We start from the raw sequence: 25,757 nt of genomic DNA, 5'->3' as shown, positions 1-25,757 counted from the left end.
GATGGAAGGAGGGAAGGAAGGAGGGAAGGAAGGAAGGAAGTAATGAAGGAAGGAAGTAATGATTGAAGGAAGGAAGTAATGATGGAAGGAAGGAAGTAATGAAGGAAGGAAGGATGGAAGGAAGTAATGAAGGAAGGAAGGAAGGAAGGAAGTAATGAAGGAAGGATGGAAGGAAGTAATGAAGGAAGGATGGAAGGAAGTAATGAAGGAAGGAAGGAAGTAATGAAGTAAGGAAGGATGGAAGGAAGTAATGGAGGGGTACTTCTCAATATCCCTCCTCGTCTCCTCTCTCCTCCGTCCTCCATCCTATAACCCGGAAACCGATCGAGCACAGCCATCTTGAAGGACATCTCAATTCTCTAATTACACCGCGAGGAGTCGAGGATCGAGGAGTGAGGAGGCTTCCTGAGGAGTCTTGAGCGAGGATACACAGGTGTGTCCTATGCGAAAGAGTTTTATCGACTAAAACGTGACGCACGTATAAATTCTCCTCCCCCTTCACATTGGTCACAATAATTTTGATTTATACTTTACCTTTGCAGTTTCTATAAACCACACATCTCACATATTTCAACAGGGTGTCTTGCTTTATTAATATTTATTATGAATTTCTTAAATAAACAAACTTCAACAACATAAGGGCAGATCCTCTGAGCGCTGCTGATGACGCATGAAGTGACGCTCGAATGATCAAGTATTCCAATGTATAAAAAAAAGCTTTCATTCGATCCCTCCGTCCTCGCGTCTTTTCCTTGCAGCCTTTCCTCGCATCCTAGGGGGTGGAGCTGAGACGCGAGGAAAGGAAGCGGGGAAAGGAAACGAGGATGCACAAATAAGAATTGAGAAGCACCCGAGGAAGGAAGGAAGGAAGGAAGGAAGGAAGGAAGGAAGGAAGGAAGGAAGGAAGGAAGGAAGGAAGGAAGGAAGGAAGGAAGGAAGGAAGTAATGAAGGAAGGAAGGAAGTAATGAAGGAAGGATGGAAGGAAGTAATGAAGGAAGGAAGTAATGGAGGGGTACTTCTCAATATCCCTCCTCGTCTCCTCTCTTCTCCGTCCTCCATCCTATAACCCGGAAACCGATCGAGCTCAGCCATCTTGAAGGACATCTCAATTCTCTAATTGCACCGCGAGGAGTCGAGGATTGAGGGGTGCTTCTCATTTCTTATTTGTGCATCCTCGTTTCCTTTCCTCGCTTCCTTTCCTCGCGTCTCAGCTCCACCTCCTGTAGGATGCGAGGGAAGGCTGCAAGGAAAAGACGCGAGGACGGAGGAATCGAATGTAACTTTTTTTTATACATTGGAATACTTGATCACTCAAGCGTCACTTCATGCGTCATCAGCAGCGCTCAAAGGATCTGCCCTTATGTTGTTGAAGTTTGTTTATTTAAGAAATTCCTAATAAATAATAATAAAGCAAGATACCCTGTTGAAATATGTGAGATGTGTGGTTTAAATAAACTGCAGAGGTAAAGTATAAATTAAAATGATTGTGACCAATGTGAAGGGGGAGGAGAATTTAGACGTGCGTCACGTTTAAGTCGATAAAACTCTTTCGCATAGGATACACCTGTGTATCCTCGCTCAAGACTCCTCAGGAAGCCTCCTCACTCCTCGATCCTCGACTCCTCGCGGTGCAATTAGAGAATTGAGATGTCCATCAAGATGGCTGTGCTCGATCGGTTTCCGGGTTATAGGATGGAGGACGGAGGAGAGAGGAGACGAGGAGGGATATTGAGAAGCACCCGAGGAGTGAGGAGGCTTCCTGAGGAGTCTTGAGCGAGGATACACAGGTGTATCCTATGCGAAAGAGTTTTATCGACTAAAACGTGACGCACGTATAAATTCCCCTCCCCCTTCACATTGGTCACAATAATTTTGATTTATACTTTACCTTTGCAGTTTCTATAAACCACACATCTCACATATTTCAACAGGGTGTCTTGCTTTATTAATATTTATTATGAATTTCTTAAATAAACAAACTTCAACAACATAAGGGCAGATCCTCTGAGCGCTGCTGATGACGCATGAAGTGACGCTCGAATGATCAAGTATTCCAATGTATAAAAAAAAGCTTTCATTCGATCCCTCCGTCCTCGCGTCTTTTCCTTGCAGCCTTTCCTCGCATCCTAGGGGGTGGAGCTGAGACGCGAGGAAAGGAAGCGGGGAAAGGAAACGAGGATGCACAAATAAGAATTGAGAAGCACCCGAGGAAGGAAGGAAGGAAGGAAGGAAGGAAGGAAGGAAGGAAGGAAGGAAGGAAGGAAGGAAGGAAGGAAGGAAGGAAGGAAGGAAGGAAGGAAGGAAGGAAGGATGGAAGGAAGTAATGAAGGAAGGATGGAAGGAAGGAAGGAAGGATGGAAGGAAGTAATGAAGGAAGAAAGGAAGAAAGGAAGAAAGAAAGAAAGAAAGAAAGAAAGAAAGAAAGAAAGAAAGAAAGAAAGAAAGAAAGAAAGAAAGAGAAAGAAAGAAAGGCTGCTTTGCACTTGTTAGTTATGATCTATGCCAAGGGAGACACATAAAGGATTTGTGATAGTGACTAAATTGGACAGGAAAGATATTGATCAGCCATATTGACTCATTTTGATATACACATAAAGTGTGAGCCTCGGATGTTAAATGAGATACTGAATCTTGTTTATCTATTTTTACAGTCAACGAGGCCTCACAACTGCTTTACAAATTACAAACCGTCCAATAAATGAATGTAAGCAGCTCACAGATTAATTTGCGTATGACGACAGTGAATGGAATCTATATGCACAAGTCTAGTGTTTATTGCTTAAATCAATAGTTTAAATGACTGGTGAATGATCTGTCTGTATTAGGCTGTGCAGCGGATGCCTCACATCGATGTGTTAATGCATTTCTTTTTTCATCTACTACAACATATTCTCTGCATTTGCTATCAATGCCACTTTTCAGTGTCAGTATGAGAAGTGTGACATTCAAGTGTGACATTAAAATGTATTTTTAACTGCATAGGCTCAATGCGAAACAAAATGACAGACATGACATAGATTGCATATAGGAACGTTTTAGTTTAGTTCTTTTTAGTTTACGCAATACATTTAATTTGCATGGTTTAATGACCACTTGGCTCGACGGCGCATGCGCAGAGTGTACAGTTCACTTTTCCTTACAGTAGTAGTACATTACAGTAGAAGGTAATTTACGAAGATTGTGTTACCAGTGGCTGGATTAAGATTTGTATATATTATTTGCAGTTATCTTAAGTTACGCAAAAAAACAAACAAAAAAAACAAGTACGCTCCATGTGAACTGGGATATGAACCCCAGTGAAATATGTAATAGTTTACACACTGAGAAATCTTGAGTTGTGCGCGCATCAAAACGACTCCTCCCTCACACACACACATAGACGCGGTCGCGCGCACACACGCACATAGCCAGTGAACTCCGCGCGCGTCTCTCGGTGTGCTCGTCAGTCTCGCGCTCAGCGCGTGTGGAGAAACAGCATTGCTGGACCTGAAGGAGTCATGTGATTTAGTTCCGCTCTTCTTTAGGAGGAAACGACACTTCGAGAGGAGACACGACAGTGAGAGAACCGAACCGAACCGAGCGCTAGACCAGAACAGTTCCCGTGTGCGCGAGAGAGACGCGCGCCGGACGCGGAGCGATGGATTCCTCAGCTCGACGCACGCGACGAAACACAGGTGCGTTTCTCTCTCACCTGCAGAACATTCATTAAACACTGACGTGTGCGGGATTTATGGATCATGCTTTACTACGGGAAATTATTGCTTTAAATGTTTTATACTCAAACGATGGTTTTTAAAAGTACTGTGCCTTGGTACAGTGATGGCATCGCAATACTGTGGTTCTTAGTTATACATTAAGGTACTGAATGATGTACCATGGTATTTGGATGGTACTTCAATTTACGTAAAGAAATTAGAACCATGGTGCAATATCCCAAAACACTGTTAAATTTTTCATCTTGCCGAGGTCATGATTGTTTTGTATCAATACTTATTAGTAATGTAGCAGTATCATGGTACTTTGATATGATTACCATATTCATTTACCCTTGTTTTTGCATGGTGCTCCAATGTACGCAAGGAAATACCATGGTACTACCAATATAACCATGGTACAGTATACAGAAACACTGTTACATTGCTTGTCATTATTGTTGAGTATTAATACTTATAGTATAGTATAGTATAGTAGAGTGGTAGTATATGGTGCAGTGATGGTAAAAAAAAAACATGGTACTGAATGATTACCATATTTATGGTATGGTCCTCGAATATGTAAGGAAATACCATATACTGTACAAACCATGGTTCAGTATCCGGAAACCATTGCAAATCGATTTCTTGCTGAAGTCATGATTGTTTTGTATTACATTTTCAAGAGATTAGTGTAGATGTACAGTGATGGTAATACCATGGCACTTTAGGATTAATATATTCATTTACCATGGTATTTGCAAGGTGATCCAAATGAATACATGTCCAATAAAACAAGATATTACCAAAACAGCCATAGTTAATTATTGTTTTCTCATGATTTGTTTATATTCCTCTCAAAAAATCAAACATATTTAGACATTACCATAGAACAGTAAGATGGTTTTATAATGGTATTTTGATGTGTATATGATGGTATTGGATGATTATCATATTTATGTGCCATTGTACTCCAAAATAATGCAAAAAGCGCCATAGTGGTATTACTTTTGATAGGGAAGATTATATTATACATTACTTCACAATATTTGCATTACTTTGCATATTGAATATTTATAATTTTCTTTCACTCTCATATCTCTATGCAATTCAAGTAAACATATTAGGCAACAAACATGGACTTCCTTTTATAAATTATGAATTGACATGGATCCATGCATGCAAACACTCAATTGATGCTTTGTCTTGCCTCGAGGCAATTAAGGGATTTCTGATATGCCAGTTCAGCAAATCCGTTAGTGAAGCAAAAAAATGCTTCATAAAGTTGAAAGTTTTGCGAGTCACGAGTCATTGAAACCGGTCTGATATTGAGCATTGCGGTTTCAAGTGCATGCACTTTCTTTGCTTAATTCTCCTCATTAATGTCTCAGGAATTCATCAGCATGTAATTGAAACCTGGATTGCTGTAGCGCTGCTTTGTCTCGGGCTGCTATTTAAGGTCTAACAGGAAAACGGGAATGAGCAGACACCGTATTCCCGTGTCAATCCCTCACCAGCTGTCCACGCTCCTGAGCACATCCAATAGTTTACTCAGACCCATTCATCACACAGGTAGAGGCGATACGCACTACATCAATTCTCATTTGCAGGTGCATTCGGTTTAGCCCTGTCTCATTGTTTAAGTCCACCCCGATTAGATGGGCTGAGATGTGACAGGACCCCTGAAGTTTAACAGTTAGTGGCAAGGGTATTGAAAGAACAGAATGAGCCATTCAATAATCTTCTCTAGGCATCCCAAGACTCCTTTCCTGGCCCGTAACCCGCTGTCATCTCGTATTGAACTGTTTAAGAATGGATGATTTGTTTGGAGTTTGGTTCGGGGCGTTTTGCCACAGGCCGACTGATTCACCTTTAATTAAAAGAATGAGTGGCTGTTTATTTTTGGATTCCCTCTGGCTTGTCTTGGGAAAGACTGGCGGCTCCTACAGTTTTACTGAAGCAGGCTTTCACTTAAAGGATTAGTTCACTTCAGAATTGAAATTTCCTGATAGTTTACTCTCCCTCCACGTCATCCGAGATGTTCATGTCTTTCTTTCTTCAGTCGGAAAATAAATTAAGGTTTTTGAGGAAAACGTTCCAGGATTTTTCTCCATATAGTGACTTCAATGGAGTCCAATGAGTTGAAGGTCCAAATGTGAGTTTCAGTGCAGCTTCAAAGTCTCGACACGATCCAGCCGAGGAATAAGAGTCTTATCTAGACCAACTATCCGCCATTTTATAACAATAATAAACATGTATATACTTTTTAACCACAAATGCTCATCTTGCGACTTCACGCATTAACATAATCACGTTGGAAAGGTCGGGCGGTGACCTGACGTAGGGCGAAAAAAAGAAAGAAAAAAAAATCGTCCGCTATCGTTGTTTTACCTTTTATTTACTTACTTTTTTTGTAAATGGGGTTTGACTTAAAGGGATACTCCACTTTTTTTTGGAAATAGGCTAATTTTACAACTCCCCCAGAGTTAAAGAGTTGAGTTTTACCGTTTTCGAATCCATTCAGCCGATCTCCGGGTCTGGCGGTACCACTTTTAGCATAGCTTAGCATAGATCATTGAATCGGACAGGACCATTGGCATCTCTCTCAAAAAAATGACCAAAGAGTTTCGATATTTTTCCTCTTTAAAACTTTACTCTTCTGTAGTTACATCGTGTACTAAGACCGACGGAAAATGAAAAGTTGCGATTTTCTAGGCTGATATTGCTAGAACTATACTCTCATTCCTGCGTAATAATCAAGAAACTTTGCTGCCGTACCATGAGTCCAGCAGGAGTAATGATATGACGCAGCGCCTGAAAATAGTCCCCAGCTCGGTAACTTCCAGTGTGACCGGGACTAAGTTTGTCTAACCTATTAGACCTATTTTCAGGCGCTGAGTGTTTTCCTCAAAAACCTTAATTTCTTTTCCGACTGAAGAAAGAAAGAGATGAACATCGCGGATGACGTGGAGGAAGAGTAAATTATAAAGAAATTTTAATTCTGAAGTGAACTAATCCATTAAGTGCAGTAATGCAACCTGTGTCTCATTCTGTTTGAAGTACAGTAAATGTAACTGTGCCACATATGATTCATTTTTAATGGCAATGAAAGCACTGGATTTGATCTGTCTCCAGGGGAATGGTTAAAATAAGCCTGTGTCCCAGCTGTACGCACGAGTGCTGAGATGTCCACGACTAAATGCTTAACGCACGCTGTTGTGAATGCAGTAATGCTTCAGATGTCCAATACTCTGGCACAGAGAAACCAAGACGTGGATGCACTTCAGAGTCGTGGACAGCTGCTGATCCCACTAAACTACACTATCGAGAGAACATAAACACTGTTTTTAGTTAAAGGCAGGGGTTGAGCTTTACTCCAATGTTACTCCAGGTTATAAAGTTACATCACTTGCGCTAGATGAAGTTCTGAACACAGGGCCGAAGACTGTAGTTGTGTGGGCCAAGCGAGTGTTCAAGGAAAGAGAAAACTTTACTCATTATTTTCATACTTCACCGAGTGCTTGTAAATGCCTCACAGTTTTGAACACAACCAAACGATTTCTCTCATGCTTTGTTTAGTTGCCGTCATTACAGAGAGAAAGCCAGAATTGACATGAATCGCATTGGAACGCGAGCATTTCCCTTTATTAGATTAAAAGTTTAGAGATTAGAACAGCTAATTACCTAATTATAGGAAGAAATTTGCTGTGTTTAAAAGAACATGCTGCGCTAAATTGAAAACGACATCAAATGTATTTTTCTGTTAGACATGATTAGGAAAGCAAAATTGCATTAATAATACCAGACCGAACATGAAGATGCAAAGCACTGCGTCCTTGATAAAGAGCAAATCTTAGTGGATCATGTTCACGCTCGCTCGGATTCATTCGAACGGAAGCATTTTTAGTTATTTGTTTTATTCCTCCATAATCGTCCTTTCATTTCCTCTCGCATTCGGTTAGAGACGACTCAAGAGCGATATTAATATTTGATGAGATTGTGTTAGTTGAATTAAAAGAGGAAAATTGCTAGCTGAGGGAATGGCACGTTGTTAAGCATGTAAATGTATTCTGCTCTTTTTTTGGGGGGGAGAGAAAATGTAGACGTCTTTCCCCTCAGGAGGTCCGTCGTGGTAACATGCTCGACTTTAATGTGTGCCAGATTCAATCTGCAGGCCTTAATGTCTGCTGATAATTAATATTCTCCTGCTGGAGTCGGGACGCACAGACGTACAGTTGTTCCAGGAGCAGATTGAGTTTGCGCTCCAGATGTCTTTTGGTTTTTGGGAGAAATCTTGCCAGACAATTTGTGTTAAATCTGGTGTTTTAGCTCAAGTCTCTTCTCGGGTGAGTCGCACTATAAAATGTCCTGGTCGTGTTTCACCCCAAAATCAAAAGAAGAGTGAGCATGAATGGGTAACACATCACAACAAGGTCCCATTAGTTAACATTTGTTAATGCATTAACTTACAATGAGCAATACTGTATTTTTTTTTTTTACATTATTTATTAATCTTTGTTAAAATTCATCTGTTCATTGTTAGTTCATGTCCATTAAATAATATTGGTAACACTTTACAATAAGGATAATTAGTTAATGTATTAACTAACATAAACTAACAATGAGCAATACATTTGTTATTATATTAGTTAATCTTTGTTAATGTTAGTTAATGCAAATACAGCTGTTCTTCATGTTAGTTCACAGTGCATTAACTAATGTTAACAAATACAACCTTTGATTTTAATAACATATTAGTAAATGTTGAAATTAATATTAACTATGATTAATAAATGCTGTAGAAGTATTGTTCATTCTTAGCTCATGTTAACTAAGGTAGTTAACTAATGTTAACTAATGCACCTTAGATACAACTTTTGATTTTAATAATGCATCAGCAAATTTTGAAATTAGCATTACTAAAGGCTTTAGAAGTACTTTTCATTGTTAGTTCATGTTAATGTTGTTACTAATATAAAAAAAAAAAAAAAATGGAGCATTATTTTAAAGTGTTATTCAGTGCATTTTTATTTGAAATAATAAATCATTATTTTGTGTGCATTAATATTTTTCCACAAAGAATTAGTGCTTTATTTGCATGCAAGTCAAAAAATAAATAAATAATCTGTTCCTAAAATAGGCTTCATTTTCTTTGTGCATAATACAATATCTTATTTTCTTCTTTCGATTCAGGGGGTGAAATATGATCTAGATGTGTTTGTGACAGGATTCGTGAGATTCGCCTCATTTCGCTCATTTTGCATTGCAATGAGAGGGACTACACCCTTAAATGAATAATACATCAAAATATTTTAGTGCTACAAGAATGAGATGTTCCTGCACCTGGCAGGCTTCTTCAGCAGAGACGGGCGAGAGCATGGTAATATGCCATGACTAGAGGAGTCATTTGTCATGGGTGTGTGAGCTCTTGCTGCTGGCGCTGTGTAACTCATGCGACGCCCTCGGGCCAGACACGTCAGGGCTCTCAGCTGAGTTTTGTTCTGCGACTTATTGAACTCTCTTTTATATGGTTAATGCTGAACTGGGCAAATACAGATTAGCCCCTGAGGGATGCTCTTTGCTTTTCCTCTCAGATCTAACAGTGCTTAAAGGCAGCCTTTGTGTGAGCCCAATTCTCTGACTTATGGACCCTTTCAACATCCAAAAGAAGCTAAGCACACAGTTTCGGCCGCAGATGGCGGTGCGTTTTGTGCACCTTGCTGTTTTATAAACAACAAATGCTGCAACAACTGTCGGGCATTGGCTAATCAATCATGGCATATGCAGCAACTAGGGATGCTAACGATTAAATGTCGATAATTTAATTGATTATTTTTTTATTATTATGTTGTTTATGTGTCTATGTGGTGTTTTTAATGTGCTGTAAGATAAACCATGTGTAAAGTCGACAGCATTGCTGAGTATTTCCTCCTTAAAACTGCAATGAACCAAAGACAGTCTCAAAAACACGCTTTGAAATCGCTGGTGTTTCTGATGTCACAAACTACCTTGTAACCAATCAGATCAACGTGTGATCGTCAACCAGTGGATCTCTGAGCTGAGTGAGTGAGTGGAGGCGGGGCTTATTTGCATATTCATAGAATCGCGTATACTAAATGAGGCAAGGGTGTCAGGTTTCATTCAAGCTATTTTAAGGCATTAAGACATTTTTTTCAAGGAAAAAACATTTAAATATGTCATTTTGGTGATCAAAGATGAGTTTAAAATGTCTTCCAGCCATGCAACGGATTAGGTAGGCAAGCCGTTTATTTCGAAACATAGTTAACCAAGCGTCCAAAAAACCCTTTAAACAATGAACTAGTGATTTTACTGAATATAAGAACTACTTACTTGTGTACACGGCTCAATAAAAGTACATAACAGGTAATAAGATCCTGGTTCATGAGTGACGGTCATCCAGCACTGTTTCAGCTGTGGCTCCTAATCTACGGCACACTGTAAATCAAGACCTGTTAATGTGAGCAATCGAACCAATCCAAGCGCGCTCCAGCTGTAAAACAGTGTCCCCCCTTATATTGTTAAAAGCGCTATATAAATGAAGGGGGCTTGACTTGACTTGACTACACCCAAGATCCAGTTTCCATTGGTTAAACTTTTAAATGACGTTGTAAAACACTGCGAGATGATTGCGATGCGATTGGATCCTGGAAGTCCTATTGCTTTAGCAAAGCAGTATGTCACTAGCCGCATTTCCATTACCCTTCAAATTGCGCAAATTGAAAATACGCCCAATGGAAACACGTAAATTTCGCAAAAACTCCCATTTAGTTTTGTCAGGTGTGAGCAAGAAGATGTGTGAAAGTTAGCGACGGAGAAAAGAGATCTTCAGCTATTTTAGGATGAGTGAGTAAAAGAGACAAACAAGGACATAATATGAAGTGTTAAAAGTCAAACATTAAAGGATTCTTGAACTGGTTTTGTTATCTATAAGCTTTAAATGCATCAAAATTTACTTTTTTGGGGTCACTTTAGACATTCTGCTGACTAGAAGTAACTTTGCAACTACATGTCAACTAACTCTCATTAGAGTATTAGTAGCCTTTCAGCAGACTGTTAGGTTAGGGGTTTGGGCAAGGTTGAGGTTAACGATTAATCAGTTAATTGATGGTTAATTTAAACAACGATCAATGGAAATGTATGTAAATTGACATCGCTACCAACACCAATGCTTTGGGACTAAGTTTTACCATTGCAACACCATTGTTACACACAAACATTAATAATGTATTAATAATTACCATGAACTGCATATGGCCAATAATATGCACGATTATTAACATTTTAGTTTCTCATATCTCTTCATTTCTGATGTTTTCATGCTCTCAGCAGCCGGTAATTCTCTGCTGGGAACTGAAAGTTGCTGAACACTTGCATCTGCTCGTGAAAATGTTCCTGCTTTTGCATGTTAAACATTTTTCCTCCACAGCCCACATATTAACTTAGCCATACATGTCTTTAAAAGTTTGGCCTAGATTCGGCTCATTTGGTGCCCGCTGAGACTCCTCGTGAACTCTTTCTGTTAAATTGCTTCAGATGTAGATGGATGGGATCAGTCGGAGCAGATTCCTGATTAGCCCTGTAGGGAAAATGGAAGGATTAGCTACAGCGCTATGCTTCGCCTCAGTCCATCTCACAAGCCTCCCAAACCTAACAACATCATTGTCTTTAATAGCTGCAAGACATATCCGCGTACTACTAGCTAATTCTCACAGGATGTCATTTATTAGTCAAGTAGGCATTAGCATTTTGGAGCTGGATCACAAGTTATCCAGCGTCTATAGCTCTGCGAGGGTGTGCGTGGGGACCCGGGGAAGTTATAGCTGCCAACGGGTCGTTCATTCCAACTCTCGTTCATATATAATAGATAACGCACTGTAAGTTACGGCATGGAGCATAACTAGGCTAATACATAGATTTGCATATTTTAGCCTAACTGAATTATTCATGAGAGAACTGAGGCCTTTTCTTTAACACCTTCACCTTAAGTACAGTTTTTAAAAAATACCAAAAGTGAATTATTTTGATGCTGTCTTGTGCTAAAATGAAAATTATGTGAGTGTGAGACTAGATTGAATGTGGTAAAAGCGAAAACAAGAAGACAAAAACGCATCTGTTTGCATTTTTCCCACTGTCCCAACTCTTATTAGCTGGACATTTAGCAATGAATTGGTCAAAAAGGGCCTGTCAAACTTCAGACGTACACTATTAAACAGTGGTCCATATATATTCCAGTCTTCTGAAGCTGTTCAGTATCTTTGTCTATGGAACAGACCCAAATTTAAGTCGTTACTCAATGAAAATCTACTGAATAATGTACATATTCAAAGGTTACACTTCATTTCGACGGGTCACTTTAGTCATTCTGCTGACTATAAGCAACTTTGCAACTACATGTCAACTAACTCTCATTAGAGTATTAGTAGCCTTTCAGCAGACTGTTAGGTTAGGGGTTTGGGTTTGCAGAATAAGTTGACATGTACTTGCAAAGATACTAATAGTCAGTAGAATGTGTTGGGGAGAAGCAAAACAAAGTGTTAGCAGATATACAGTCTTTGCAAAGTTACTTATAGTTAGTAGAATGTCTAAGTGCACTATTGAAATAAAGTGTTACTCGTAACTAGGGCTTGACATTCATTTTCTTTTGCTCATCAGTCACTCTGGCTAGTGGTTTTCCAAAGTTACAAGCCACAATTTTGACATCGATGCCATGAGGGAAAACTGCCTTATAGATATTTTTAATATCATCTCATAATTTGACTTTTTAACCTTTAAGACCTGACACACATTATACCGTTACATGCGTTTTATTTCTCAACTGTTTACGTTCAATTAAAACAGAACTGACTGTGTTTACATCAATACTCACCAAAACCAGCATTTGACATTATTTTTTGCATTATTTTACAAATAAGCAGTGAAAACAGAGGCGGCTTCATGTGTGCGCTCTTTGGGTGTGAGCTCAAAATCTGCGTGAATGAGTAAAATAATGCGCAATACTTGCAAATCCCACCCCGAAATTCAAGCCCTGTGACAGCAACAATATTCATCCGGAGTAGGGGTGGAACGGTACACAGAAGTCACGGTTCGGTTCATACCTCGGTTCAGACATCACGGTTCAGTACGAGTTCGGTACAATGGAGGGAAAAGCTATTTTTTTTATTGTGCATGTCTGTAGGCTGTTCCACCAAAGGAAAATAAATGTTTTAAGCCTTGTATTTTTTAAATAAGTTTTATTAATAAAGAAAAGGCATAGAACCAGTTTATTTGTAGTGCATTGCCAATAGTTTTATATAATTAGTTTATTAATTAAATTAATAAAAAGACAAAAAGACCTTGAGATATGTTTGGTAATTGTACATGAATGAATTTAAAATTAATTTGCTATATTTCAGATCAATATATTTGTTTTCCTTAAAATTTTAATAACACTAACTTTATTCTCATCTGAATTATAAATGATTTATTTCTGTATAAAATAATACTACCATTAAAAACAAATTAGATTTTCTTTTAATCAGTGTAGAATGTGTAACCTACTCACTGTGTTGGGTGACAGTTGTAGGTTACAGTTTGACAAGAATTTACAGTCTGACAAAAGCACAATGTTGTGTTTTATTACGAGTGTACACAAATATAAGTAAACACTTTGCAGTTTGAATGATGTCCAATGAACAAAATGAGCATGTTTTTATGTTTCCACTGTTCGATCGCGCCCGCGCCTCTCTGAACAGTACACACACACACACACACACGCGCGCGCGCGCACGCACGCACGCACGCAGGCACACACACAACATATTCCAGCATTGCAAACTTGACATCGCAGCCTGTCCATTATAGCCTGTCTATGATTATAGCCATAGATATTATGTCTATGATTATAGCCCATAAGTTATAGCCTCGGAGCTTCAGAGCTAAGGCGGAGCTACAGATTAGGTGTCCCTAAAGAACCCGCGTATTTAACAGTAGTTCCGCATTACATTAATTAATTTGCACGCGAGTTTTATTTATTTTTATATCGTGTATTCTCCGTGTGTATTCATGCACCGAACCGTGACGCCCGTACCGTCTCGGTTCAATACGAATACATGTACCATTCCACCCCTAATCCGGAGTAAATGAAACGAGTGAGTGAGTGGAGGCGGGTTTGTGTGTAACTCGCTGTCAGAGAGATGAGAGAGAGCTGGTATTGTGTATCTATTCTGAGGAAAATGAGTATTGAAAGCGTTTTAGATATTTCAGTATCGATATGCATCGAAAATGTTTTGATAACAATACATTGCACTTAGTTAATTATTTTCAGATGCCTTTTTTAAAGACTACAGTTGAAAAATGTATGTATATCTATATCTATTTATATATATATATATATATATATACAGTATATATGAAGAGTTCATATGCAAAGTTCTAAGTGCCATCTGAAATTTTCTTCTAGAATGATCATTTTTATCAAGCTTGTATATTTTAGTTCAGTAATTTCACTTAAATGACAATTCATAGGTAATTTTCATTGCCATTTAAGTGAAATTACTGAACTTAAATATACGAGCTTGATAAAAATGATAATTCTAGAAGAAAATTTCAGATGGCTCTTAGAGGCTTTTGCATCTGAACTCTTCATATATATATATACAGTATATGTATATATATATTTGATTATACTGTATGTATTGATTATACTGTATGTAAACATGAATATGATTGGAGAGCAAAAATATCAATGCATAATGGCTCAAACTTTGGTGTGTTGTTTATATAAAGCTATTTTTGGAGCTTCTGGTTATTGCATGTGTTAAAGAGCAGCGTGAACATTCTGCTCAACATCTCCTTCAGAAGAAATCAAGTCATACGGGTTTAGAATGACACAAGGGCGAGTAAATGATGTCAGGATGTTTATTCCTGGGTGAACTATCCCTTTAAAGAACCAGAACTGAAATCGGACCCAGAATAATGATTCCCGTCGCCAGTCTTACGATGGCTGTGCAGTGCATCTTGGATAAGTGTATTGATTGTGTTTCCTCGCATAAACTCGCACAGCATCCGATGATCTCACATGAGCCGCGCTGATGGGACAGACTCATTAATGGTATATGTATTCCAATGGGGCTTCCTGGATGTGAGCCTCGGGATGACGGCTTTGTGCTTTCTTCTGTTCAATTTGCTGTCATTTTCAAATAATTGGACGAAAGCACGTTTGGAGTGCAGTTTGAGAGGGAGTTGTTGAGTATGAGGCTTTTGACACCTAATTTAAAATATTTTTTTCATCACGAATTCTGCGGCAGATGCATTATGGGGGGGGAATTTATCATTCCACTTGATGAGCGAAAAAGACTTTTATTCTTCGGATCAGAGAGAAAAGCCTCCTTTACCGCATTGTTGTGTTGTTCTTTATCTCTTTATTCCACATGTTGTTATTCAGCTACACAATTAAACAATAGATGTGTGTTTAATGGCTCCGTTTCTCAAATACCTGCGAGAAGCAGGAGCCAAAATATTGTTCTAGTGTTGCAGTGTTTAGTACCGTGTTGTGTGAAATGAAATTACCCAGAGATTAAAGCTCATAGAAACAGCAGTCATTTGATTTTGCGGCTTACTTTATTATGCTGCACGTCTTGGATTTTCCATTCTGTGTTTCTGGATTCATTATTTATTATTTTTTGTTTTCAGGCTTTCATAAAAGGCTTTTTCATGGAACAGTGGAGAAGGTAATGCTGGAAGACTCCAGCGAAACTGCCTCAGTAGCAGAGAGAAAACCTTTAAAGTACTCAAGTAAACACTAATAAGGCTGTGCTTGAGCAGCGGCACGAGGGTCAAATTATTATTAGTGGTGCTTATGCTTAGGGTTAGAAATTTGAAGAAACTCTTAAGTATTACATTTTTGTAACGTGCAATTCAATCTTGTTCTGCTCCGTTTGTACTGCAGACATCAGTGTCAAGGTTCAGATATTCAACTTTTAAAGATTCTGTTTTTTTTTGTTGTGCTGTTTTTAAAGGGGTGGTATAATGCACTTTTCACAAGATGTATAATAAGTCTCTGATGTCCCCAGAGTGTGTGTGTGAAGTTTTAGCTCTAAATACCCCACAGATATTTTTATAAAGCATTTTATATTTGTCACTCTTTGAGGGTGAGCAAAAACACACCGTTTTGTGTCTGTTCCTTTAAATGCAAATGAGCCGCTGCTCCCGGCGCAGAGGGCGGAGCTACAACAGCTCGTGTCCTTTTACCTCACACACACATGCACTGAAAATTTTCAAAAACTTTTAGTTCAAATTCAAAGTTCAAACCGGAGTCAGACTAAGATGGAGAGACTCAAGAAGAAGTGACAACATGTAGAAGCAACAGGACATTTCTGAATGGTTAGTTGATGAATATATGAAGCTGATGTGTAGTTATCTTCTAGTCATTGATTAGCATATTCTGTCTTGATAATCTATAAATTGCGTTGCGGGGGCGGAGTTTATGTAAATTTGGCACCAGCCAATGGGGGGGCACCAAATTATTTATAGAATGACTAAATCTTTCTACCGCACTTACAATGTGGTCACCCTAGGGCACTACACTGTGTTAATCCGGGCCTGGTGATATGTGACCTGGGCCTAGTAACTGTATCTGATCGGCTCAGACAAACTCTACACAGAGCTTCCTAAATAATATTAGATGATTATTTGACTAGTTGTTCAAGCAAACATCTATTTGAATCCCCCGTTAGTCTTTATATAGCCCTCAGTAGCGCCCCGGCTAACAGGGACTGTTCTGGCAAGGTTCTCTCAAAGTTTTGAACAAACGTTCCTCCAGTAATGTTCGTTTAAAGTTATCTGGTCTTTAATTATGTTCTCAGAACAGTGGCACATCGCCTGAAATTTTTTAATTCGTTTTTTAAATGTAACTATTTGTTTTGGAATGTTCAGAGAACATTCATCAAAAGTAACGTTGTTTGAAAAAAATTATAAAAGAAGGAAGAATATTTTCTGGACGTTTTGAATGTTCAGAGAACATTTTAGAAATAACCTTTTAATACCTTAATGGGAACGTTAAAACATGTTTGTGTTAACTGGGTAATAGTTATTTGTTGTTTTGGCCTTTTATTGAAACTTGCTGCATTTTTTTGTGATTTATCTTCTTTTATTTATTTATTTATTTATTTATTTTTAATTTTTATTTCTTACTCCAACTTAGATTGCATTATGCATAACAGTGAGCCATGACCCCTTGACAAATGAAAGTTTCTGAACTCTAAAGTTGACTTTACTCTTGATTTTGACATGTTTTTCAAGTATGCCCTGATTCTGCCTCCGTCCCCTAGAGTGGAATATATTAGTGTTTAATTTAGATTTAAATTTCTTTCATTGAAATGAGGCACTGTGCAAAGATCTTATTTTTTTGTCCTTAGAGATTTTAAGATAATGAAGGAGGTTGCTTGTCTGGCGCTTTGACAGCGTGATGTGTAAAGGACACAAAAATATGATAGATATGAAATACCAGCTGATGAAGGCCTCTGATAAAGGAGCCTCAAGCCTTTTATAATCATTGCCCTTATGAAACAACCGTCAGACACGCTGCAAATATCACAGGGTGGCGAAAGCATAAAACGCATATTAATGCATATATCTGAATGGTCAACCTTTCAGGAGTCAGAGTGCATGTTTTTAGAAATTATTTCCTGCTTCATTTGCAGTCACGAATAGTGCGTCTAATGGTGATTCAGAGTCAACAACAGGTAAATCACCCACGTCGGTCAGATTAAGCCATTAGCTCACCGGCTGGAATGTTTAAATGTAGAGAAATGACTCATTTAATGTCTGATTACCAAATAATAGAGTGCCATAAACAATGGCCGACGCTCTGCACCACATGCTAATTCACCTCGCGTTCCCGAGATAACTGCCTCCTATCTTCACGGATAGGCTCTTAAGTTTTTTTTATTAAAGCGTGCACAATACAGTGAAACAGTCTGTTTTGTTATTAAAAGACTCTTTGCTCTCGAGATGCGTCTTCATTATACTCAAGCACGCTTCGTGCAGATAACGCTGCCTCATTTGCTCACAAACCCCTCAATTTTTCCCGCACACGATAATGCAGAATCTTTCTCGCAGCCACTCGGATGACTAGAGCATGCCGTCTTCCATGTGCTTGCTGGATTACAAAGGTTAATCATTAATTTGAGGCTTATTATGGCAAAATAGTAGCAAGACTGCTCGGACAGAATTGGAGTTGCCGGTAGATGGAACAGATATAATCGACCGGGCTGAGAACACGCAGTCCAGTGTAAATTGAAGTCCCTGTTGCATGATGATTAGAAGGTGTTTGATGGCTTAAACACATCTCTGTTGGATCATTGAAAATACACAGAGCAATCACGAGTCACTGGGCCGTATTGATCGCGTTTTGCTCCGACAGGAGGACTCTAGTGAATTCTGTAGTAGCTTGGCAGAGAGAGAGAGAGAGTGCACGGTGGGACTGAATTTTAGATTCTTGAAGATGGTACCACTATTAGTAATGCGATTATTCAGGTTTAGTTTAATGGACTGCATAAATGTTATCCTGTTCTTACATTGTGTTATTTACTATTTTCTGGTTCTCTTAAGTGAGTTTCTTGTTGGTGGTGTTTGCTGTCAACACTATTCAGAACATAAGCCCTGGCAACACCATAGCAACGTTCTAAACACCATTCAGAATATCTAAGATATAAGCCCTGGCAACACCATAACAACCACATAGCAACATTCTAAACACCACTCAGGACATCTTAGAGATAAGCCCTAGCAACACCATAGCAACATTCTAAATACAACTCAGGACATCTTAGAGATAAGCCCTAGCAACCACATAGCAACATTCTAAACACCATTCAGAATATCTAATAGGTAAACTCTGGCAACACCATAGCAACATTCTAAACACCACTCAGGACATCTTAGAGATAAGCCCTAGCAACACCATAGCAACCACATAGCAACATTCTAAACACAACTCGGGACATCTTAGAGATAAGCCCTAGCAACCACATAGCAACATTCTAGACACCACTCAGGACATCTTAGAGATAAGCCCTGGAAACGCCATAGCAACCACATAGCAACATTCTAAACACCACTCAGAACACCTTAGTAACTGAAGTGGTAATCCCTAGCAACACCATAGCAACCACTTAAAAACCTTCTAAACAGAGGTAAGTCCTGGCAACACCATAGCAACCACATAGCAACATTCTAAACACCACTCAGAACACTTCAGTAACTGAAGAGGTAAGCCCTAGCAACACCATAGCAACCACTTAAAAACTTTCTTGACAGAGGTAAGCCCTGGCAACACCATAGCAACCACATAGCAACATTCTAAACACCACTCAGGACATCTTAGAGATAAGCCCTGGAAACGCCATAGTAACCACATAGCAACATTCTAAACACCACTCAGAACACCTTAGTAACTGAAGAGGTAAGCCCTAGCAACACCACAGCAACCACTTAAAAACTTTCTAAACAGAGGTAAGCCCTGCCAACACAATAGCAACCACATAGCAACATTCTAAACACCACTCAGGACATCTTAGAGATAAACCTTGGTAACGCCATAGCAACACCCTAGCAACATGGCGGCAATGAACAGCATCACGTTATATTCAGGAAGCTCTACAGAAAGGCCAGCTCAGACCAGTGTGAGTTTCCATGTTGGTGATAATGCTGGTCAGTGATGATTGCGAGCACATGCTGGTCTCTCAGCAGGGAATGTGCTTTGCATTAATTTCATCCACTGTGACTCGCAGTGCATTCATGGTTTACATTTGATCAGTATGTGTGTGTTTTGTGTGAATCAAACCCATGACCTTGACATTAGTGCTGTGTTTTTACCTCTGAATAACTTCCAGTCAGTGCTGTGCATCTCCAAGATATGCTGCCTGTAAATCTGCCCTGTGTTTCAGCACAAAGTGGCCAATGCAAGCGCTTACTCATGGAAATGTAGTGGTTTAATCTGACGGATGTCAGTGTCAGAGTTGGCGTTATGAAGAGAGCTCAGCTGGAGGCAGACGTTTGCGGTGCACATGGACACCTGTGTTCATTACATAAGAGTCTGAAGCGTTTCATCAAAAAAGCCCGATGGAAAGTGGATGCAGCTGTTTCTCCCGCTAGTCTTCCTTCGCTGAGCCCAAGACCTCTGACAGTGATTTCCAGTCACATTTTCCACAGCGAGAAGAGCTTTTTAAAGTGAGTATGTGAGTGAGTGGCACATTGTGGCTTTCTAGATCTTTCTAGGTGAAGGAGAGCTTTGTTTTATGCCTTGCATTGTTGGTCACAGCGATTGTCTTATCCTCGATTGTCTTTCCAGATGGTTTAGTCATTGTTTCTTCACGATGTTACTAATGAAGCAAAGGTTTATAATGGTTGATTTAAGGATGTGCATAACTATACAACACTGCAAGGTTTTGCAAAATGGCATCTTTTTTTCTGAAAAATGTGTCATAATTATGTGAGTTTAAACATATTTAAATAACTTATTTTGGACCCCATTGGCAGATATTTTTACATTTTGTTTGGCATTTTTCAGACCACAGAACATTCCATATTATGCAATTTGGCATCTCAAGAAAATGTATCTTGATTTTAAAATTCTTTAAAAAAAAATTTTATTGGAGTGAATATTAATTTATTTCATCTAGTTATTACTGGTAGATGCTGGAACTATTTGGTAGTAAAAATGCATCTCTCTTTTTTTTAATGTTGATGGCCATTTAAAAGTAGACCTGTATTTTGAATTTTTGCAAGTAAAATATTAATCAAAAATATCATATTTATAAAACAGATTTAAACATCACAACAACTTTAAAAGAAGACCATATATATATATATATATATATATATATATATATGTTGAATTGGTCACACAGACTAAACATATTTATTGAAAGGGAAAAATGAACTGAGGGAAATATTTATTGAAAGGGAAGTCTTACTCAACTGTAAAGCATGTTTTATTGGAATGTCCTGCTTTAAATATTAAGCAATGTCTTTGTTCATAAAGTACATTCACTTTTTTTTTTAAGTTTCTTATAAAGTTAAATATTAGAATTTTTATCAAATATCAAATTGAAAGATTTTGTATAACTGTTATTATTCTTGTTATTTTTATCTATTTTTGTTTTGTTTATGGAGATGATATTGTTAAATAATGTTAAGTGAAATATAATTGTTATTATGCTTATTTTAAATTCCTTTGCTCTTGAGTTTGCCATAAATATAGCCTTTTGATGCAGATACGGCGTTAAATGATAAATAAATAAACCAGAATGTGTTGACCTCCGTCCATGCGTGTCTAATCGCTGTCGAGCTCAATTTTGCACATCCCCGGTCTTGACATCAGAACGTAAACAGAGAGCCGATCGAGGTGTTTACATGCCTGTGTTTATGACCTTTCCCTGATAAAAGACACGTTTACGGTGTTTACGTGACTTTGCACATTATCAGCTTTTTAGCATAATCTCATATACATTCAAAACCTCTACTAAAGTGACTATATTGAAGCGTATTCATTTTGGTGCCGTAAGCAGTGGCGTTTGACACAATGGATCCATGTTGTGTGTGAAGTGCCTCAGTATAATGATGTTTGAGCTGAGATGTGTGCGCTGGCCTATTTATCCTGTCAGAGTCTGACTGATGAAGTCTTTGGGTGGAACTGCTGCTTCTCCGAGTCTAATAGTTCAGAAAGTGAGTTGCTGTTGCAGAGGTTACGGGTTTAATTCCATGGACGGGTGACCGGGAACTGGAGAGTTACTGAGATCATAATCTCCTGCTCCATCACTGCCGGCCCTCCTGCAAAACGCTTAACCACAAAAAATAAAATAAAAATGAGGGAACGTTTGCATATAGCTGGGCTTTCATCATTGTGAAATGTTTTGAAGTTGATTGATTAAAGGGACTATATATGTAAAAAATGTCCATGTGTTGGAGCTGCACCATTCTGGATAAATTGAGAATCACGATTTTTTTTGTTTCAAACCGAGATCACGATTCTCCCACGATTCTGAACAGACAAACGTTCTGACAAATGTTAATCGCTGCAGTCTAATTAAAATGATCTGGGCAACGATTGATCACATCCAAAATAAAAGTTTGTGTTGACATAATTTATGTGTGTGTACTGTGTATAGTTATTTTGCATGTATAATACACACACATGCATGTATATATTTAAGAATTTTTTTTTATATATCAAATATTTATATGTATATATATTATAAATGATGTATGTGTATATGTATGTATGTATATATATATATATATATATATATATATATATATTATATTATATTATATACATGCAAATATTTCTTAAATATCGGCTTAAATACACAGTATACACATATATATATTATGTAAACAAACTTTTATTTTCGATGCGATTAATCGTTGCCCAGCACTAATTAAAATGTTTAATTATTCTGAAAAACTTTGAGTGAATGATTCAATTACTGGATAAATCAGCGTTTTTTTTCCGTATCATATCATAAAATTATCAATTAATATATTTATACATCATCATAATTTTTTTTGTTCTGACTTTAATTAATTCTATAATTAATCATTGCATTATTGCATTTCTACTGGAATAAATAATACTTACAGTAATGAGAATTTTGCATGAAATTCAAGTCATCAAAATAATGCAAAGAAAAGATTCTAGCTTCATTTTCTTTATTAAACTCTAATGGCTGCAGTTCACTCAACGGCCACCGGTGGCGCTAATAACAAGCCCTTTTAAAGTTGTCGTTTCCAAATACTGCTAAAGTAATTTGGCATCGAGGGGTCTTTTGTTGAATTAGATGATCGCATGCACTCTGCTATAAGTCTATGTTGTTAAGATGTTGATTTTGATTCTCCATCCTCGAAAGAGAAATGAAATCTCGAGGTTCTGACCGTCTCTCTCGGTCCAGTCCTGAATCCTAATCGCTCAGCGCTGTCATTTGTATGTACCTATTGTTCCCGTAGAGCAAGGCAAATAATAGAAGTCCAGTCTGTTCTGAGATTCGCTCTCGATTACTGCTAATGGGTTTGTGTTCTCAGTGTCTTCTGCCTCTCTGTACTTCTCCAGCTCGACCTTAAGACATCGGTGTCTTTACAGTTATAGCTCCTCTTTGCAGAATAAAGGTTAGTCTTTCCTTTGTGCCGCAGTGCTTTTACTGTATATCATACTTAAATGTCAGAATCATACTTCGGGCTTTCTCTGGAAATGGTGCTGTTTGTGTGTCTTAAAGGAGTAGTTCACTTCAGAATAAAAATGTCTTGATAATTTACTCTCCCTCACGTCATCCGAGATGTCCATGTCTTTCTTTCTTCAGTCGGAAAAGAAATTAAGGTTTTTGAGGAAAACGTTCCAGGATTTTTCTCCATATAGTGACTTCAATGGGGTCCAATGAGTTGAAGGTCCAAATGTGAGTTTCAGTGCAGCTTCAAAGTCTCGACACGATCCCAGCCGAGGAATAAGAGTCTTATCTAGACAAACCAGCGGACATTTTATAACAATAATAAACATTTATATACTTTTTAATAGGAGTGTGAACCTACACTGGTCTCACAGTTCGGTTCGGTTCGATTACGATTATCATGTCATCGATTCAGTTCAATTTTCAGTTTGACTTCACATGTATACAATTTTGTCAATAAATACAAGCAGTCAGATATATGAACTGAACCTTTAATTGTACCTGCTCAACGAAAACGTGCTTCTTGAATGTATCAAACATCAAACAAAACTCAAGTCTGGGCACAGAAGACAACAGGAGCATTGAGAACGTAACGCACAAAAGTAAATACTAAAAGTGATCGCTGCCATTCATCCACAGCACGAGACCGGCGTTAAAGGAACACTTCACCGTTTTTTCATATTAAACTGTTATTCACTTAAAGGAGCCGTATGTAAGATTGTGGCCAAAACTGGTACTGCAATCACTTTCAAATTACTGTAGAGCGGTGTATCCCCTCCCCCCTGACTCGAGGTTGCCAGATAGGCTGCAGGATCCAGCAGGAACGTAGGTGTGGTAACTAGAGCAGAGCTGGCAACCCCAATGCCGAAACACTACTGACTTCGTGATTGGTAGATAGGTGGAGGGTGGAGCTTCAGGCCAAAACACAAGATGACAACATCAACATCAGTTGATTATTTTCTAAGCGGGTAAAAAGGATAACTATAATGTATGGCGGAATAGCACTTGGGAGCACTTCGACTCGGCGCAGTAAAAAGTCACGTTGGTTCTAATGACAGAAGTGAGAGGGAGAGGATTTTTCAAGCGTGACTTTAAGTCGAGTCGAAGTGCTCCCAAGTGCTATTCCGCCATACATTATAGTTATCCTTTTTACCCGCTTAGAAAAGTGCCACGTTTTATTTTGTGTCACCCTACTTGGTCGTGTAACTACTCGTGTAACTGTATTTAAATAGGGAAAACGTGGAGGTGTTTGGTCGCTTCTAACTTCATCTCTGTTTGGTTCCTAATGAATGAACTGGGCTAAGCTAAGTGCTATCAAAGTGTCGCCGCGCGCCAGAGCGGTTGAGCGCACGCACTGAGACGAGAGAGGTATGCATCAACTCGTCTTAGTTAAGGGAATAACGGTGGAGTGTTCCTTTAACAGCTCAGGGTGAAAACATATTTTATTTGTGCGTGACATGATTTACACACATCGCGTGTCTTCTCCAGGGGTGTGTTTCCTGTACAACGATGTAACTCGCTAGTTTACTACCATAGTACGATCCATCGTTGAAGAAACCACGACTAGTTAGTCACGACTGTTTCCCGAAACCGTATCGTCGCAAATTGGTCGTTCAACCACGCTGGTTAATGATGTCACGCACGTGTTGGAGTAATAACTTCTTTTAATGAATCTGTTTGAGATCGAATTAACGCTAGATGTTATGCTATAAATGACGAACATGACATCTGAGGACTATTTCTCATTTTTTCAGTTATTTTGCTTTATTTCCAGATTCAATCATAGACTCGTTCTTACACTAGAGCACGTTCGCACATGCGCACTCTTCAGAAACGACGCTTTAAATCTCTTGACAAAATAAAAGTCGTAAATTACATTTGTAGGTAATCTAAATAAAAGATACAGATTGTACTGAATGTCAGCTTGTGTATTTTGCTCAAGACAAGGATTTATTAAGTCCACATGTCATGCAAACTAGAAACTCTAACCTTCTAACCACAGGTCGAGATCTGTCGCTCCAAACACACAACTTTGCGATGCTGTTAGCAAATGTTCGTTGGAACGATGGTTTCGGGAAACAACGAGTCGTTGAACTGCTGATAACAACGGAACTTGCGACCATAGTTGACTAACGATGCTTTTGGGAAACGCATCCCAGGTCGTGCTTACCAGGTTGTTCGTAAAAGCCGAGATGTGCCCAGATGTCGGCTTTTAAAGTAGTTGGAGCATCTTTATCACTCGCACTCGCGTCTCGCCTCCCTCCTATGGAAGCTTATGGGTAGCAAATTTCAATTTGAAATGTAATATGCAAAATGACAATGCAATATGTAAAATGACAATGCAATATGTAAAATGGCAATGCATTTCTGTATTTAAATAAAAATGTTCCCATCATTTGTGCAACGTTTCGTGCAAATCGAAAATGAAAATTCAATTATAAAATTTACATTTGCCATTTCATACACTAGTTTTAATATGTAAATTGAATACATAATTTAACGCTTTATAAGTTGCAAAATTAATATTAAAATGTACTACAGAAATCATTAGATATGTTTAACATGTGCAAGCAAAAACTGTGGCAAAATTGTAATTTAAATGTAATTTTTTCTTAATTGCAAAAATTACACTTGCGATTGCATTTCCATTTGGTGTCCCGCAATGAATGTAGCAAAATTCAATGTGCAATTTGAAAATGCATTCTGAGCCGATCACGTGCCCGCCCCGCCCTGTCAATCACTGCGTGAAGTTGGCCCCGCCCCCAATCCAATGCAAAACGTCGGCAAAATAGTCCACATTCACCCAAAATAGACTCATATGTTTGTTCTAATTTGCGCCGA

General features: G+C 38.5%; 1 protein-coding gene and 1 long non-coding RNA gene across 2 annotated transcripts in view; one reads left to right on the top strand and one right to left on the bottom strand.

The window, feature by feature from the left end:
• The window catches only part of LOC309486292, a 431,359-nt gene that overhangs the window by 50,923 nt on the left and 354,679 nt on the right, over positions 1–25,757 (bottom strand). The gene's annotated exons all lie outside the window — the stretch shown is intronic.
• hs3st1l1 (heparan sulfate (glucosamine) 3-O-sulfotransferase 1-like1) overlaps positions 3,379–25,757 on the top strand; it is a 52,422-nt gene continuing 30,043 nt past the window's right edge. The window contains exon 1 of the mRNA XM_082153479.1: positions 3,379–3,675. The gene's annotated coding sequence lies outside the window, so the exon portion shown is untranslated. The remainder of the gene's footprint in view (positions 3,676–25,757) is intronic.

Source organism: Leuciscus leuciscus (genome assembly GCF_965113295.1).
Source record: "Leuciscus leuciscus genome assembly, chromosome: 22".
Classification (NCBI taxonomy): Eukaryota; Metazoa; Chordata; class Actinopteri; order Cypriniformes; family Leuciscidae; genus Leuciscus; species Leuciscus leuciscus.
The sequence above is the reverse complement of the archived record's forward strand: the minus strand, read 5'-3'. Positions and strand labels throughout refer to the sequence as shown.